This window comes from Lolium perenne, chromosome 7 (assembly GCF_019359855.2).
Source record: "Lolium perenne isolate Kyuss_39 chromosome 7, Kyuss_2.0, whole genome shotgun sequence".
Classification (NCBI taxonomy): Eukaryota; Viridiplantae; Streptophyta; class Magnoliopsida; order Poales; family Poaceae; genus Lolium; species Lolium perenne.
The window spans coordinates 252,297,989-252,311,744 of record NC_067250.2 but is presented as its reverse complement, the minus strand read 5'-3'; positions in this window follow the sequence as shown (position 1 = coordinate 252,311,744).

Sequence of the window (13,756 nt, the reverse complement as noted above, 5' to 3'; positions counted from 1 at the left end):
ATTCAACTTTCAGGAAAATCCCCGGAATTTATGTCAAAGGGCCTATTTTTCCAGAAGAATCACGGAGCCAGAAGGGCAGGCCTGGGGGAGGCCTAGGCCCCCCAGACAGTAGGCCGGCGCGGCCTGGAGGGGGGCGCGTCGCCCTAGCGTGTGGCCCCCTCGGCCAGCCTCTGACGCCCCCCTCTGGACTACTTAAGGGTTTCGATCTAAAAACGTGAGACGGGAAGTCGAAGTCGTCAGAAACCATCCAGAACGCCGCCACCATCGCGAAACTTCGTCTCGGGACCAAAAACTCCGTTCTGGCACTCCGCCGGGATAGGGAATTGGAGCGCCATCATCACCACCGGCGCCTCCCCATCGACCAGCCATGTTTCCCCCATCCATGTGTGAGTAATTCCCCCGCTGTAGGCTGAAGGGGATGGTAGGAATTGGATGAGATTGGTCATGTAATAGCATAAGATTGTTAGGGCATAGTGCCTAGTGATGATATTGTTGCAACTTGTTATGCTTAATGCTTGTCACTAGGGCCCGAGTGCCATGATCTCAGATCTGAACAAGTTATTGTTTCATGATGATATGCATTGTTTTATGATCTTACCTGCAAGTTGTATACACATGTCGCTGTCCGGAACCCGATGCCCCAAAGTGACAGAAATTGGGACAACCGGATGGGAAGGCAGTGATGTGAGGATCACATGTGTTCACGGAGTGTTAATGCTTTGCTCCGGTACTCTATTAAAAGGAGTACCTTAATTTCCAGTAGATTCCCTAGAGGCCCGACTGCCACCGGCTGGTAGGACAAAAGATGTTGTGCAAGTTTCTCATTGCGAGCACGTACGACTCTATACGAAAAACATGCCTATGGATTGCTTAGTACTTGGACACCGTTTTATTATTATCTGCAAATGCCCTGCTTTGATTGTTACATGAGTTTCTCTCATCCATGCAACACCCGCCATCCATCCATGTGCCTACAGTATTTTAATCCTGCTGTTTACTATAATCACTACTGCTGTCTTTGTTACGCTGCTGCTGATATTTCACCACTGCTACTGCTATAAAACTGTTACTACTGATAAACTCTTGCGAGCAAGTCTGTTTCCAAGTGCAGCTGAATTGACAACTCCGCTGTTAAAGCTTTCAAATATTCTTTGTCTCCCCTTGTGTCGAATCAATAAATTGGGTTTTACTTCCCTCGAAGACTGTTGCGATCCCCTATACTTGTGGGTCATCAAAGATCAAGGAACGGAAGGAGAGCGGCACGACGATGGTGGATTGTGTATGATCTACGCCTATCTTATTTGCATATGAATTGATGATCAATGCTGTTGCGTATGAATTGATGATCAATGTTTTTGCATATGAATTGATGATCAATATTGTTGCAAATGAATTGATGATCCAACTTGTTGCATATGAATTGATGATCTTCAATGTTTTTCATTGTTTTGCATCATATATTGTTAGATGCTCAAAGCCCTCGAAATGTACAAGAACCAACACGAGGACAAAGACTTTCCGTTTATGCATTGCTACAACAAGCTCCAAGGTTGCAAGAAATGGGACGACCTCCTCCACACTCTCTTGAAGGACGGGGAAGATGGGCCGATCAATCCAGCCGGCGCTTCCACCGGGCTCCCCATTGGCAACAAGAAGGCCAAGGCCGATAGGAATGCGGTGCCGGTATTGGCAGCCATGGACGCCTCCATCGAGAAGATGATCACCTCGTTCTCGGTGGAGAACAAGGAAGCTGCCGATAGAGCCGCCGTCGTGTGGAAGGCCATCCTCGACAAGCAAGACGCCAAGATCGAGTTGGAGAGGGAGAGGGTGGATGCGGCGAAGATGGTAGCTCACGCCGCTGCCATGAAGGCCAACAACGAAGCGACGCAGCTATCGTTGGCCAAAATGTCCCAAGAATCGAAAATCTTGATGGCCGACATGGAGAAGATGGACCCTTGGCGCGGGCGTGGCACGAGATGTACCGCGAGCACATCGACCAAGAGGTGATGGCGGCGCGAGCTGCGTCGGCGTCTCCCCCGGCAGCGTCCATGTCTACCCCGGCACCGTCCGCGTTCATGTCTCCCGGCACCGTCCGCGTTCATGTCTACCCCGGCACCGTCCGCGTTCATGTCTTCCCCGGTACCATCGACGTTCATGCCTCCCCCGGCGACCGTGGATCCTGTTGCAGCGACGGAGCTGCCGCCAGCCGCCGATGAGGAAGCCGTCAAGGTTGCGCCACCCGTGACCTCCTTGGTGTGATCATGTGATCATCTGGCTTCGAAAGCCATTTTTTTTTGCCGGAAACGGCGATCTGGTGGCCGTGTGTTGGCCCAAACTTCTTATTTCAAAACCTATTCGTACTTGGTGGCCGTGCGTTGGCCCATACTTCATATTCGTAGACTTATTCGAATTTCTATGGTTGTGTTTGAGATTTTAAATTCAAATTATCTATCGGGGTCGCCTGTTTGGGGGCGCCGTGTGGGAGCAGCTCCCCAAATGGAGGATGATGTGCCGGCGTCCCCCAAACGGAGGTGCCGGCACCCCTGCTGGCGCCTATTTGGAGCGCACCGGTGGAGATGCTCTGATGAGGTCATCCACGAGCACAAGGCACGCCCTATAGTTTCCTCAGAAACCAGTAGAAACCACAAAGTACACAAGTACTTGTCCAGGAGTAGATTATCTGTGATAACGTTCTGATATCGCACAAGATCAGGAAATCAAAATAGATAAGAGCCTTACTGCAAAAAGCGCCACATTTGGTAGTAGTGGTTCGCACAGAATCGAAGCAGGTGTAGCGCAATGCTGCGAAAGAAGAGAACAAATTTAACGTTAGGTGGAGTCTGAATACTTGCAGTTAGGCGATGACAATTGACGATGAAAGCAACAGGTGAGGTTCTTTGTATCATACGTATATCCATACACTATACGAATCCAATCCAGGCCATTTTTCTTATTCATTTGACACCCATTGCATTATGTCCATTATTCATGGATGGTTGTTTGAAGTTTGTTCTGCAGTGTTGTGACCTGGAGCCCAACATATTGGCACAGGGACATGCTAGCTGCAGCAGCGCGATTCATCATGCATTATAGGAGACCCACACTGATGGCATGTTGAAAGCTTTTGCCAATGGGTCCAGACCGACATGTGTATGCTCTTAATTCCCTCTTCGTAATGGTACTACGCTTCTCTGGTCAGGTAGCCTCAAGTATATCTGGTACATGAATGCCATCGAGGCATCAATTCAAACTTCACATAGCATACGCACAGCCAAGAGGGAAGTGCACAGCACTGAATGTAGGATTCAGACGAATTGAGGATAAATGGGCGGTGTGTCTGCACATAGTAGAGAGATTAATGGGGTTATTTCGACGGATGATTCAGGTAGATTCTCGTGGATCTTGACATCACTGGCCACTGGAAAAGTTCTCGGTTAAATCTACTTACGCAGATATAAACTTTTGGCACGTAAAGTGAACACGTTAATCTTCCCGTAAGGAAAAAAACAGCTAATTGATTTATTCCCATAGAAAGAGCCCGCAGGTCTGTTTGTTTAATATAAGGAAAAAATCAGCCCATTAGAGCAAGTTTAATAGTAGAGCCAACAGACAAGTGCCATGTTATCTATAGTCATTGTAGAGCCAACATGTACAATAGTGAGCTACAAAATTGTACTACTTTATCTATGTATGTTCCACCATTCACTCTCACATAGTGCCTAGCAGCACGTGCTAGAGCTGGCTCTTGCATAAGAGCCCACTCATCTTCTCTCTCCTCCTCTCTCTCTTCCAACTAAGCAACAATATATTATTTTAATCCTTATAGCCAGCTGACTAGGACTTATTGTACTTGCTCTTAGTGTCCGTCCAAAGTATGGAAAAGGAAATAATTTAATAGGAAGGACCTACATGCGTTCATAAAAAAAAGCATCTTAGCTAGCTAGCATAGGTAGACCACTTTTACACACCAACGATATTATAATTAATCCAATAATATGCTTGACCATATTAGAACTCACTTTACGTTTTATTCTAAGTAATATATGGTTTGATGCAATTTAAATCTCAATACCTGTCTCTACCTGATACTCTATCAATTATCCTACCATCTCTTATGTAAAAAAAACACTGTTTCTTTTTTCTATAAAACATCATTTGGAAATTGTGGTTATGATTAAATTGATATTAATGAACCAAACAAGGTCGTTTGAGAATACAACTCCATACCATATCACATATGACAAGAGAGAATGATGGGTGTAATCCAATATATTTATTTAGGGCATATTCAACCGCCCGACGCGAATAAACATTTTGTATTCATTTTGGTCTACGTGGATAAAAAGAGAGTATGCCTCAGGTCATCGACTCGACGCAAAGTGACCGGTATATCCGTTTGGACGCATTCCTGGATAAAATTTTGGGTAGGTTTGCGTCCAAGCGAACACTGCCCATGGGTCCCTATGTCCATCAAAAAACATCTCTCCCTTTCTCTCCTCCCCAAATTAATACATAGGACGTACGTTCTGCCCTTCCCTGGATATGTGTCAACCACACAAAATGTAACTTCCTCCATATCCTCTCATAATTAATGCATGACCCATACGGTTTACTTAGCACATGCCAGATGCGGTAAAAAAATGACAGAAACCGTTGGGCAGGGTTATACGCAACTAGATAAGTTGAAAAAAAAGCTAATCGTGTGTCCGTTGCCCAATGCAAATGAATGAAAATAAACATAAATTATATCCAAATGTGTCGGACCACTAGAGATGCCGTTAGTTCATGCTAGCTGCCGCCGTAGAAAAAATCGCATGCAATAGGCCTAATCTAGCTGCGCCCATGAAAAAACTCTACCTAGCTTGAATGGGTGGAGTATATGGCACGGTTCAAGAGAATAAAATAGTGAATATCTATATGATTTTGAATACATTTATTACAGACCTATATGTATTTGGTTGAGCATTCAAAGAGATACCAATAATATAAAAATATATTTTCCAAGATTTTTTGCTAAAGGTTGCGCCTTCACGTATGGAAGAGTTGGTGCCCCTATGATAAATTGCCAATAACAGGTCTACTTGGACTGAGACACTCCGATTTACTAATGAAGAGTTCTCCCCTTAGATCGAGGCGATTTCATTTTTCTAAAAATTTACTCATAGATATTTAAATTGACTATCAATATAAAACAATAGTGTTTATATTTTTATTTTAAGAAAAATATTTGTACCCTAAACAATGCATCAATTCAGAGTTGAAGTACACCGTTCATATTTTGAACCTACCATATTAAGAAGAGTGTCATGTATTTGAAACGGATATAGCGGATAAGCTGAAGAAAATTCCACATAAAGCAATAAAAATTTCTCCTTAGTTCCTTATCCTACCAATAAAAAATGATAACTTATCTTTTACTAATTGCAACATAAACAAATAAGTTTACTATTCTATTCAGAAAATCATCCCTCTTTAAAAGAAAACTTTGTTCATTAAAGATGACAAATATAACGTGGACCTATTTTCAAAAAAATAATACAATCATGCCCTCGCATTTGCGAGGGCCACCTTGCTAGTTAATAATAAATAGCGGGAGGATAGCTCCTCATGGCAGAAGAGCATATCAAATAGTTATGCTACATCATGCATTTATTTTATACTCTAAAAGTTTCGATAAACACATACTAGAAAATGCAATTAAGATATTTATTAGTTGTACGCTTTGTAAAATATTCATGAATACTGAACGCACTATATATTTTATGCAGTTGTTTAAAATAACTCAAGAACCTTTGATATAAATATCAATTTAATTTAGCACAATACAATTTTAGAATTTTCATTACTATTGTATAATAAATATCATTACACCCTAACATTCAGCAACATTGTAGGTTGTTAACTATGCAAAAGAAGATCTTAGTACTAGTCAATGTCGTAGCATGCAAAAAATTATGTAGAAATATAGAAGTTCGGTATAAAGATTTTTGTTTGCTTTGAGTTTAGATTTTCTTGAACCGGCGCTAGGTACCAAGATTTGCACCTACAAGCAAAGATCTAAACAACGCCGAGCGGCATGAATAATACATTTGAACTCAAGATCTATTCTATATGTAGCTTCATTTGCCCAAACACTACAAAGGTGGACGTCACCTTGGGACCATGACTGGTTGCAAGATAATAAGGCATTGAGAACCTCCTGAGGGCATGTTGCTCTCTAGTTTCACCATGTCAAATGATCGATCTAGAACGATGGAACATTAGCCTTGAGGTCACCTGCCCACCCCATCATCAGTAGAAGCCATACAGAACAACAAATGATGCCCAAGGATATTGCACACTAATGCATCTAGAATGTATACATGAACTTTTTAGTTTAACCGGCAATATTCCACCATATTTGTATCTTATTTAGAGTTACTGGCATAACTTTTAAAAATATTCCCGGTTTTTTCCACAAAATTCCATTATCTAGGTATTTAATGCTCGATGGCAGAAAAACCTCATGTCAGTTCTAATGACTTTCATGGGGGTTTCGGTACTGGAAAAATGGTAAGATCAAAGAACACGCTTCGAAACTATTGAGACGGATCAACCGTAGTGTTATCCGACGTTCTGGCCTCCTTGCCGTCCGTGGTGAGAGACGGTGCAAGGCACATCTCCATCTGTGTGGTTGATGTGGATTTCCGATGTAAATCGCGCGGTGTCATTATTGCATCGTGTACCATTGTTTATCGTTGTACCAGTTATTTTGACATTCTTCTGTGAAATATGACACACCTCTCAGGATGTACCGTAGAAAAAAGACATGCAGAAGAAGAAATATGATTTACCGTCTTCCAACTCTGGAGGCGCCTTCATAGTCTACGTTTCACCCCGCTCCTTGCACGATCAAGAGCGCGGACGAGACATCATCCGTCAACACAGCGCTATCCTGAGCTCCTAATTAATTAGCACAACTGTACTGTACGTCTTGACGGCTCTGAACTTTCAATCTCTGCTCCAGATTTTTAAATGCTTCTGAACCTGCAGCTGATACACCACAACTCCTGCATCTACCCCAAGCAGTTGAGCTTGCTCAATCAATGAGCTGCAGTTCAGGAGTATTATTCTGGTCTGTCCGTGGTTAGCTCCCGATTCGAATTAGCACCAGCGAAATCGATCGATCGTCGTGATGCTACGAGGAGCACGTGCATCTCCGTTCGTACGGCGCCAACAATTTTCGGCCCGTTTCGTCGCTTGAGTCGAGCCGCGTTCTTGCATGAACCGCTTCTTAAAGCAGTGTCGGGTCAGGTCCTGGAGGAACGTCTGGTTCGGTAATTTCCAGCGGTGCAACCAATCTTCACGCCCGTTGATGCAAAATGGAATCTTCAGCGGACGGGCGGAAACGAGAATGGAAATGGCGGGAGCTACGATGCGCATCGGCGAAAAGCGAAAAGGAGGGCAGGAAGGATTCCGTCACCACCCGCCGCGCCTATGGCCTATTTCTACCCCCTCCTCCACTGTCCCCCCAAATATCGAGCTCCCCTTCCCATCGGCAAGCAGGTGGGCGCACGCATCTCCGGTCGGCGACGGTTGCAGTGGCGGCGGCGAGTACATCTGGGCTGCTTCATCTACTTCCTGGTCCAGCGCATCTTCATCTCCGGCGATGACTGTAAGTCATCCCTTAACCCCGTACCGCGGTAATATTTAGATCTAAGTTAGGAGTAGTCAGATCTTGTCTAGGGCTTGGTCTTGTAGCAGGGGTTAGTTCGGATTGTGGTGAGCTATCATGATCTTGCTAGGATTCGACAGTTCCGGTTGCTACTGCCATGATCTTGTCTAGGGTTTGGTCTGGTAGAAGGGGTTAGTCCAATGAACTGCTTGTCTGATTTAGGATGTACTTGTCTGGTTGCTACCGTTGCAATGAACAACTTGTCTGATTTAGGATGAACTTGTCCGGTTGCTACCGTTGCAATGAAATGCTTGTCTGATTTAGGATGTACTATGATGTGTGTAGGACTCCTTCTGCGATGACTTTAGCCAGGCGCTTGTCTGCGTTGAGGACTCTTAGATCCCTTCGCAGGTTCCCGATTCGCACCCCATGTATGAGTCCAAGGTCACCCCTCTGCATGTGTCTGACCTGGTGGCTCAGGTAGCGGCAGAGGTGGCGGCTATGTTGGCCACCACTAAGAAGAACAAGAGCCGCAGGGAAGCGGAGAGGGCCTCGAAGACTGGGCAGGAAAGGAATGCCACCATGAAATGGCTACCATTCATGTCTAGCTTCGTGTTGGAGAAGATGTGCGGCTTGATCCAGAGCAGGGTGAGAATTGACAAAGGATTCAAGGAAATCCATCTCAATTCCGTGGCGAAGGGCCTAGCTGAGCACTGTGGTGTGTCCGTCTGCTCCACTCAGGTGTACAACCACCTGAGGAAGTGGAGGCAGAGGTGGCTCACCATTAGCAGGCTCCGCGATCTAAGCGGTGCTCAGTGGTGCGAGGACACCAAATGCATCGTCCTTGAGGGTGAGCACTACTGCGGGCACGTCGCGGTGAGCACCTCACTAACTCAGTACTCCTCACTAACTTTTGTGATCAGCCACGAGCAGAACTAACATCATTGTCCCTTCGTATCGTAGGATCACCCAAAGGACACGGAGTTCCTCAATGTGCCCATCGCCAACTACGACGAGATGCATACCATCTTGTCCTTCGGCCTCGCCACCGGGAAGTACGCCATGGGATCCAGTGAGCCCCTGGGCTCGGCTGCAGCAAATCCCGCACCTGAGGATGTTGAAACCCAGGAGTCTGACACGATCAACCTCGATGCTGACAAGCACGACGCGCCTGAGAAGCCGACCGCCAGCAAGAGGAAGAGAGGTGCCTTCGCTGACGACGAGCTGGTGGCCTTCACCAACATGACTGTTGCCGTGAAGGACATTGCACAGGCCATCAGGGACAACAAGCCCACGGACATGCACCCTGACCTGTACAATACGGTCATGGACATGCTTGTCTTCGCCGAGGATGATCTCATGGCCGCCCTCAGCCACCTCGTCGACCACAAGGCCCAGGATTCCAGCTTCGCCGGCATGATCGAGCCACACCGCGTCCTCTGGCTAAGGAACTACATTGGCAAGTACCATGGCCAGGTGTAGTGGTGCCCTTGAGGGGGTGGTTAAGGGATGCATGCATGGAGATGGTGATGGTGGTGATGATGATGATGATGATGATGATGTATATTCTGGCAGTAGCTAGGATGAAAAACATTTGATGTCCCCCTTTTGTAAGTATGATAAGGTGGTATATACTAACCCCTCAGGTGATGGTGAACTTTGCGGTGTTAGGATGAGACACCCACTTTTGTTGTGGTGGTAGGACGACACCATGGTAGTTTAGGATGAACTTCTGATCGACTTTTGGAATGACCATGCATGCCCCTGTTAGTTTATTATTTGTTGTCAATGTTGGAGATATGCCCAAGAGGCAATAATAAAGTGGTTATTATAATATATCTTTGAGTTTATGATAAATTTTTGCATACCATGCTATAATTGTATTAACCGAAACATTGATACGTGTGTGTTATGTAAACAACAAGGAGTCCCTAGTAAGCCTCTTGTATAACTAGCTTGTTGATTAATAGATGATCATGGTTTTGTGATCATGAACATTGGATGTCATTAATAACAAGGTTATGTCATTGGATGAATGATATAATGGACACAAACCCAAATAAGCGTAGCATAAGATCACGTCATTAAGTTCAATTTGCTATTAGCTTCAGATACATAGTTACCTAGTCCTTCGACCATGAGATCATGTAAATCACTTATACCAGAAGGGTACTTTGATTACATCAAACGCCACTGCGTAAATGGGTGGTTATAAAGATGGGATTAAGTATTCGGAAAGTGTGAGTTGAGGCGTATGGATCAAGAGTGGGATTTGTCCATCCCGATGACGGATAGATATACCCTAGGCCCTCTCGGTGGAATGTCATCTGATTATCTTGCAAGCATGTGAATAGTTCACAAGATATGATATACCACGGTACGAGTAAAGAGTACTTGTCGGTGACGAGGTTGAACAAGGTATGGAGATACCGATGATCGAACCTCGGACAAGTAAAGTATCGCATGATAAAGGGAATCGGTATCGTATGTAAATGGTTCAATCGATCACTAAGTTATCGTTGAATGTGTGGGAGCCATTATGGATCTCCAGATCCCGCTATTGTTTATTGTTCGGAGAGGAGTCTCGACCTTGTCTGCATAGTTCATGAACCGTAGGGTAACACACTTAAGGTTTGATGTTGTTTTAAGTAGATATGGAATATGAAATGGAGTTCGAATGTTTGTTCGGAGTCTCGGATGGGATCCAGGACATCACGAGGAGTTCCGGAATGGTCCGGAGAATACGATTCATATATAGGAAGTCACTTTCCAAGTTTGGAAATGATCCGGTGCATTTATGGAAGGCGCTAGAATGTTCTAGAACTTTCCAGAAGAAATCACCTTGGAAGGTGGAGTTCCGGTTGGACTCCACCAACCCTAACCAGCCAACCAAGTGGGAGGGTGGAGTCCATGGTGGACTCCACCTCCTTGGCCGGCCAAGCAAGGGGGAAAGGGAGAGTCCCTATCCCTCTAGGTTTCGTCCATATGGAAGTTTAGAATTGGGGTCTGATTCGAACTTTTGGGCAAAGCCTTAGGCATTCCACCTATATAATGAGGAGGAGAGGGAGGGGCAGCCTAGACCTAACCGCACCACCAAAGGGGCCCCCTGGCCGGCGCCCCTAGCCACCCCCTCTCTCCCAAACCCTAGCCTCACTCCTCCTCCATCTTCTCCCACAGCGCTTAGGCGAAGCCCTGCCGGAGATCTCCACCACCACCGACACCACGCCGTCATGCTATCGGGATTCCGAGGAGGATCTACTACTTCCGCTGCCCGCTGGAACGGGGAGAAGGACATCGTCATCAACACCGAACGTGTGACCGAGTACGGAGGTGCTGCCCGACTGTGGCACCGTCAAGATCTTCTACGCGCTTTTGAAAGCGGCAACTGATCGACTACAGCAACAACGAGATCTAATCTCGTAGGATTTGGAAATCTTCGAGGGTTAGTCATATGATCTTCTCGTTGCTACCATCTTCTAGATTGGATCTTGGCTTGTTATTCGTTCTTGCGGTAGGAATTTTTTTTTCTATGCTACGAATCCCATCAGTGGTATCAGAGCCGTGTCTATGCATAGATTGGTTGCACGAGTAGAATACAATGTTATTGTGGGCGTTGATGTTTTTGTCGTTTTTAGTTAGGGTACTTTGCATCTTGCGGGATGGTGGGATGAAGCGGCCCGGGCTAACTTTACATGACCGCGTTCATGAGACTTGCTCCACGCTCGACATGAAACTTGTATTGCATAAGTGGCTTTGCGGGTATCTGTCTCTCTCACCATAGTGAAGATTCAATCGACTCTTTCTATTGACAACACTAGTATCACCGTTGTGGTTCATGTTTGTAGGTAGATTGGATCTTACTCGAAAACCCTAAACCACGTAAAATATGCAAACCAAATTAGAGGCGTCTAACTTGTTTTTGCAGGGTTTGGTGATGTGATATGGCCATGATGTGATGATGAATATGTATGAGATGATCATTATTGTATTGTGGCAACCGGCAGGAGCCTTATGGTTGTCTTTATATTTCATGTAGTAGTATTATTTCAAAGTAGTTGTAATAGTTGCTACATGTGGTGAACAACCATGAGGACGGCGCCATGGACCTTGACGCTACACCGACGATGATGGAGATCATGCCCGTTGATGATGGAGATCATGTCCGTGCTTTGGAGATGAAGATCAAAGGTGCAAAGACTAAAGGGCCATATCATATCACATATGAATTGCATGTGATGTTAATCCTTTATGCATCTTATCTTGCTTAGATCGCGACGGTAGCATTATAAGATGATCCCTCACATTAATATCAAGATAATAAAGTGTTCTCCCCTCGTATGCACCATTGCTACAGTTCGTCGTTTGAAGCATCTCGTGATGATCCGATGTGATAGATTCTACGTTCACATACAACGGGTGTAAGCCATGTTGCACACGCGGAAATACTTGGGTTTGCTTGACGAGCCTAGCATGTACATACATGGCCTCGGAACACAGGAAACCGAAAGGTTGAACACGAGTCATATGGATGATATGATCAACATGTTGATGTTCACCATTGAAACTACATCATCTCACGTGATGATCGGTTTTGGTGTAGTGGATATGGATTGTGTACCACTAAACAACTATGAGGGATATTGTATTAAGTGGGAGTTCATTAGTAATTAGATTAAAACATGAACTAATTATCATGAACATAGTCTGAATAGTATTTTGAATTAAATTTGTAGAATTGGCATCCGGTATCTACCATGCGCTAGTCTAATAATTGAGATAAAAATACTGTTAAGTATGATAAGCAACTTTACGGACTGGTACCGTATTGTTGAAGAATCAAGAAATGATTAAGTCCTACTGAAAACTTTTGGTAAACCTCACTTTGATTCAAAGAGAAATGGTTTCAATTAGTACCTAAAATCATCTTGTCTCCGTGAAACTTGAAGTTCAAATCCGTTTGAAAAGTAAGGAGCTAGAAATTTTGTTTTCAGAAATAAGCAAGGTATGAGATATATGCGATATCTAAGACCTTATTGCAAGATGATAGAATATAATCAAGTGAGACTACATAAATTCATAAGTTTTATGGGAATGTACGAAGGTTGAAGACGCCAGGCGTCCCAATCCTCCAACTAGTTGGGCACTAACGATATTCGCATATCCATGAAGTCATCGTCCTTAGTATGCACCGTTGCTGAGACTCGTCGTTTCGAAGCATCACGTGATGATCGGGTGTTATAGATTCTACGTGTGCATACAACGGGTGCAATCCAGATTTGCACATGTGAATACTAAGGTTAAAACTTTACGAGCCTAGCATGTACAGACATGGTCTCGGAAAGACATCATGATTTGATGGATAAAAATTATGAGTGAAATTTTTCATCACATTAAAAGGTTACTAATAGTGAAATCTGGAACACTTGTCATGTGATGATCAACTTCAAGGTAAGAACCTCAAGGTTATTCGTGTTTGACCAACAAACCTAGAAGTTATTGATGTTGAAGTATTTTCTGAGAATGAGGAAAACTAAAAGAGAAACTACAAAATATTTTGGCAGAAAGAAAGAAAAGACTAGAAATTCTACCTGAGGTGTATATAGATGATATACATGTTATGAATGTATTCTTTGATTGGTCACACAATGGAATTCTTGGGTATAAGTACCATATTGGTTGGTATGAGATGTCATACAACACAACGCAATACAAGAATACAATGGCCTAAGTGACTGATAAGGAATGTGGTAATAATGCACGTCTGGACAAAATAAAGTGTTATTATGTTCATCATTGGCATTCTACCTAGCCCTTCAGATATATAATAAAGAACTTAATAATTGTTATTTAGCTCTGGTCAAATAAAAACAATGAGTTGTTAAAGGTTATGACCATACTCCATGTACGATGGATAAGTTATTATAAATCTTAATGGTGAAACACGCATGCATAACACTGACGCTAAAATGCCATAAGGCAAATGTTTTGAATTCCACTCATTTGTGGAACCACCATTCAGGTCATGTTAGAAAGGAACGCATGAAGGAACTCCATGCAAATGGATTTTTGGAGTCATTTGATTTTCGAATCATTTGGCGCTTG